Here is a 6,196-nt window from a genome sequence, read left to right on the forward strand (position 1 = left end):
CAAAATGTCTCATTGTCCTCTAAAATTCCTTTTTCCACCCAGATGCCCCATTTGCCCCCAAATACAACTTCCCCCACAATTACCTCATCTCCCCCCAATGCCCCCATTTCTCCCAATGCTCATTTCCCCCAAAATGCCCCATTCCCCCCAAAATGCCCCATTTCCCCCAATGTTCCATTTCCCCCCAAATGCCCCAATTACCCCCAAATGCCCCCATTTCCCCCCTAATGGCCCATTTAACCCCCCAATGCCCCACTCCCCCCCCAATGCCCCCCATTTCCCCCCCAAATCCACATTTCTTTCCCAATGGTCCCATTTCCCCCCAATGCCCCATTTCCCCCCCAAATGCCCCATTCCCCCCAATGTCCCATTTCCTCCCCCAATGCCCCATTTCCCCCCCCAAATGCCCCATTCCCCCCAATGTCCCATTTCCTCCCCCAATGCCCCATTTCCCCCCCAAATGCCCCATTCCCCCCAATGTCCCATTTCCTCCCCCAATGCCCCATTTCCCCCCCAAATGCCCCATTCCGCCCAATGTCCCATTTCCTCCCCCAATGCCCCATTTCCCCCCCAAATGCCCCATTCCCCCCAATGTCCCATTTCCTCCCCCAATGCCCCATTTCCCCCCCAAATGCCCCATTCCCCCCAATGTCCCATTTCCTCCCCCAATGCCCCATTTCCCCCCCAAATGCCCCATTCCCCCCAATGTCCCATTTCCTCCCCCAATGCCCCATTTCCCCCCCAAATGCCCCATTCCCCCCCAATGTCCCCATTTCCTCCCCCAATGCCCCATTTCCCCCCCAAATGCCCCATTCCCCCCAATGTCCCATTTCCTCCCCCAATGCCCCATTTCCCCCCCAAATGCCCCATTCCCCCCAATGTCCCATTTCCTCCCCCAATGCCCCATTTCCCCCCCCAAATGCCCCATTCCCCCCAATGTCCCATTTCCTCCCCCAATGCCCCATTTCCCCCCCAAATGCCCCATTCCCCCCAATGTCCCATTTCCTCCCCCAATGCCCCATTTCCCCCCCAAATGCCCCATTCCCCCCAATGTCCCATTTCCTCCCCCAATGCCCCATTTCCCCCCCAAATGCCCCATTCCCCCCAATGTCTCATTTCCTCCCCCAATGCCCCACCCCCCAAATGCCCCATTTCCCCCTCAATTATCCCATTCCCCCCCCCAAATATCCCATTTTCCTCTAAAATTCCTCATTTCCTCCCCCCCAAAACCCCATTTCCCCCCCTCCAAAGAGTGTTTGCAAGCCCAGGGGTCCCCCCCAGCACCCCACCACCTACAACTTCAGGACACCCAGCACCCCCCCCCCCCCCGAGAACCGCCCCCCCCCCCCCCCTCACCCGCAGTCCTGTGCCAGCTGGCGCAGCAGCCTCCTGCCGATGTCCCCCACCATGTCCCCACGGGCGCCCCGCAGCTCCGCCACGTTCCTCTCCTGCAAAGATCCCCCCTAAAACCATCCCACCCCAGAGCAGTGGGGGGGGGGTCACGTCCCACCCCACCCTACCCCACCGTCACCCATGGGTGCTCACCAGCCGCCGGCACAAGGCACGCAGGAGGTTTAGGGCATCCCAACGGTGACTGGCATCCTCCCAGGATGAGGTGACAGCCGCCACCGGTTTGTCACCGTACCACGGCAGGTAGTGATAGCGGTTGCCTGTATCCAGAGGGCACTGAGCATCCTATGGGACACTGGAGGGGTACCACCTTTGTGTGTGTGTGTGTGTGTCCCCAGCATCCCACTCACCATCAAAGAGGGGGGCAACCGTGCGGGGTGACGGAGGCAGCTGGCTTGCAGGTGACATCGCCCATGTCACCGTAGTTGCCAAGACTGAGCTCGAAGCGCAGGAGCTCAGGGCCGGCTGGCACCATGGTGGCCGAATAAAAGACCCCACAGAGCCCGAACCGATGGCGGGGCAAATGGCACTGTGGAAAAAAAAAATAAAAATTCCCCAAATTTCCCAAAATCCTCCCCAAATATTCCAATGGCACTTAAAAAAAAAAAAAAAAAAAGACCCCCAAGGGTGGCACTGCAACTGCACAGTGTCCCCGTGTCCTCACCTGCACCCGGGTGACATCCTCAGGGGCGATGGTGGCCTGCTGGCACCCATCCGGGGTCCTCATGTGGGTGCTGAGCTCCAGCAGCACCCGGCCCCGATAAGCCACCTTGGTGTCCTGTCGCATAAGGGTGGGTGGGTGGGTGGGTGTCACCCCCCAACACCCAAATGGGTGCTGTGCCCACCCCTGGCACCCACTCACGGTGCTGAGCTTCCCGGCAGCGTCCGGCCGAGGACCGTAGAAGGGGAGGAAGCTGGGTCCGAAGCAGGGTAAGAAGCCAGGGGTCCCCTCTGGGAGGAAAAAAGGGGATTCAGTGGGGGGGGGGGGGTCTGGGTTCTGGGGACCCCCCCACCCAAGGGTGGACCACCCTGCTCACCCTCAAGCTCAGCACCGGCGGAAGAGATCTGGGAGAGGTGGAGGACGGCGGTGCCCAGGACCTTGCTGCTGCGGGACCTGCGGGTGAGCAATGAAAGGGGGGGGTGTCCCCCCAAAATGTGGTGTCCCCCCCAAAATGGGGTGTCCCCCAAAACCAGGGAGTTCCCCAAAGCTGGGGGGTTCCCCCCTACTTACCCACTGAGGATGGCCAGCTGGATCTCATCACAGATGGGGGGCAGCTGTGGGGAGAAAAAAAAAAAAAGGGGGGGGGGGGGGTTGAAATATGAGGTGACCTCCTTTTGGGGGCACCCCTGCTTTGGGGGGGGTGCAGGATGTGTGCTGGGGCTTGAGGGGGCACCTCACCCGCAGGGGGAAGAAGAAGACCTCGTTCCACTCCGGGTTGGCGTCGGGGGGCATCACTCGGGTGCAGAGCTGCATTGAGCAGAGCCATGACCTCCCCCGCCGCAGGATGCGACCCCCACCCCACCCCCAGCCCCAGCCCAGCACCCACCGTCCTGCCGGCGAAGCTGACCCGCACCGCCGCCGCCACGAAGCCCCTCTTGCTGCCCACCGAGGGGAGATGCTGCCGAGCCGCCTCTGCTCCATGGAGATGAGGAGAGGTGGGCATGGGGGGATCCCCCAGATCCACCCAACCCCCCCAAACCCCCCCCATGCCCACCCTGCGGCAGGTCCTCAGCGCGGTAGATGCAGAGCTGGAGCGTGGCAGCACATGGTGGGGGCTTCAGCAGGTTGGCCTCCACGTCCTCGTCCCCCGCCGGCTCCTCCTGCTCCTTGGGGTGGGGTATGGAAAAATGGGGCCCCCCCCCATCCTCCAGGCAGGATTCTTTGGGGGGTGCTGGGGGAGGATGGGGGGATGCTCACCGGTACCGGCTCGCTGGCGCGGAGCACAGCCATGCTGACACGGAGGTACCCCTGGCACCCGGCGTCGGGGCGCTGGGGGTGCTGCAGGCTTAGCCATTTCCAGCTCAAGTGATGTCCTGGCGTGGTGGGAGACGCCGGTGTCACCCCGGTGTCACCTCAGTGTCACCGCGGTGCCCACCGCAACCCTCTCACCTACCTGGCGCACGGCAGACAGTGCCGATGTCCAGCTGTGGGGATGGCAAAGGGGGTGAGAGCGGCCGGACCGTGGCATGACGCCTCGTCCCTCAGCCATTGTCCTCACCTGGAAGATGCCGATGACAGCTTTGGCGCGGGTGGCCCGCGAGTCCAGCACCTGCGATGGCAGGGGGGGGGAACACGGTGTCAGCGGCCACTCCGCTGTCCCTGTCCCCACCGGTGCCACCGAGCCCCTCCCTGACCTGGATGCGGATGGGCTCCACCACCAGCTGGGCAAGCGTCAGGTAGAAATTTTGGCAAAACACCTGGAAAACGGGCAAAAGAGGGTGAGGGCAGGGTGAGGGGACACCGGCGGGTCCTCATGTCCCCTCCCCGGTGTCACCTCATTGTAGTAGGGGTTGTTCCCGACTCGGATCCTGGTCCTGAAGCGGTGCTGGGCCGATGAGGACTATCACCACCGGCTTGATGTCATTGCCCTGGAGCTGGTGGCCCTTGATGATCCTCACTCGTACCTATGTGACAGGAGGTGACACAGTGGCCACCTGACAGGACATCGCCCTTGGGTGCCACCGCGCCCATGGGTGCCATACCTGGAAATCCTCTTTGCTCCCAGCCGAGGGCTTGCTGGGGTGGTGGGGTGACCCTGGTGACACCGCCCCGCAGTGGCACCTGTCCTTGCAGGACCGCGGTGTCCTCTGCGGTGCCATGGGGGATGTAAGAGCAGCGGAAGGTGACAGTGCACTGCAAAAGGACAGGTGGCACCCTAGACCATGCCTGGTGGCACCCTGGGGTGCTGCTGGGTGGGTGTGTGGGTGGGTGCTCACCCCCCGTGGGTTGTCCCCGTGGGTCCAGCAGCGGGACGTCAGCAAGGGACAGTGGCAGCCCAGGGTCGGCCACCAACCGGTCCAGTGAAACCGTGGTGGCCCCTAGGTCCCTGCAGGGACAGGGGGACACGGTGAGGGTGGTCACACTGTGGGTGGTCCCCCTGGGGTGCCCACCCATGGGGGCTACTTACCCCTGGGGTGCCGGCTGGCCCCAGTGCCGGAGGCGCAGGGTGAGGCTGGCCGTGGGCTGCAGGGGACACATGCCCAGTGGCCACACCAGTGTCTGGGGGGGACAGCAGATACAAGAGGTCACTGAGGTGGCCTGAGATGTCCCCATGCCACTGCAGGCCACCCTGGGGTCACCTCACCTCATTCCAGATGGGACTGTGCTCCTCCGGCACCACTCGGGTGCTCCTGGGGACACCTGGGGGGGGACGACAGGAGGGAAGGTGGTGGCATGTCAAGGGGACATTGGGGTGCAAGGGGAAGGTTGGCCCTGTCCCCATGTGCAGGGATGGACATCGCTGTCCCCAGGCACGGGTGGCACCATCCCATCACACGAGGCTGCCTCCCCGCTGCACCAGGATGGCTGATGCCATCTTGTCCCATGGGGACGGCCACCACAGTGTCCCCCCCTCGTACCCGGCAGTACCTCTGAAGCGGGCAGACACGTGCAAGCCAGGCCCAGAGCTGGTGGGCCTGGGGACATGGGCACTGGCCACCAGCAGCCGCAGCATGGTCGCTTCCCTGTGCCACTGTGCGACAGAGGCGCTGTCACCAAGGCACTGCCACCTCGGTGCCTGGATGCATTATGGAATGGCACTGGGGGGGGGGGGGGGAGGGGCTACTGCTGGCTTGGCTTGGCGGGTGTCACTGTGTCACAATATGCGTTTGTCGCTGCATACCTGTCACTACATATCTATGCTCTGTGTCCCTGTGTACCCGCATCCCCACGTCCATATGTCCCTATAACATTGAGTCCCTGTGTCTGTGTGTCCCCATGTCCCTGTGTCCCTATAGCTCTAAGTCCCCATGTCCATGTGTCCCGTCTCCATAGCAACAAGCCCCCATGTCCACGTGTCCTGATAGCACTGAGTCCCCATGTCCCTAGAGTACCAAGTCCCTATGTCCCCATGTCCACATACCCACGTCCCCATGCCCCCACAGCACCGAGTCCCCAAGTCCCCATGTCCCTATAGCATTGAGTTCCCATGTCCCCGTGTCCCCATGTCCCCATGTTCCTATGTCTCCACAGCACCAAGTCTGCATGTGCCCATGTCCCTGTGTCCCTATTGCACCGAGTCCCCATATCCCTGTGTCCCCATGTCTGTATGTCCCTATAGCACTGAGTCCCCATGTCCCTGTGTCCCTATAGCACCAAGTCCCCATGTCTGTGTGTCCCCATGTCCATATGTCCCAATAGCAGAGTCCCCATGTCCTTATAGCACGGACTCCCTGTGTCCCCGCATCCCCATATCTCCATAGCACCAAGTCCCTATGTCCCCATGTCCCCGTGTCCACATGTCCCTATAGCACTGAGTCCCTGTGTCCCCATATCTCCATAGCACGGAGTCCCCATGTCTGTGTGTCCCTATTGCACCGAGTCCCCATGTCCCTGTGTCCCGATGTCCATATGTCCCTATAGCACTAAGTCCCCATGCACACATGTCCCTATAGCAACAAGTCCCCATGTCCCCGTGTCCCCATGTCCATATGTCCCTACAGCACTGAGTCCCCATGTCCCTATAGCACCGAGTCCCTGTGTCCCTGTGTCCCCATGTCCGTGTGTCCCCATGTCCGTATGTCCCTATAGCACTGAGTCCCCATGTCCCTATAGCACCAACTCCCT

Source organism: Falco peregrinus, chromosome 17, assembly GCF_023634155.1.
Source record: "Falco peregrinus isolate bFalPer1 chromosome 17, bFalPer1.pri, whole genome shotgun sequence".
NCBI classification, from domain to species: Eukaryota; Metazoa; Chordata; class Aves; order Falconiformes; family Falconidae; genus Falco; species Falco peregrinus.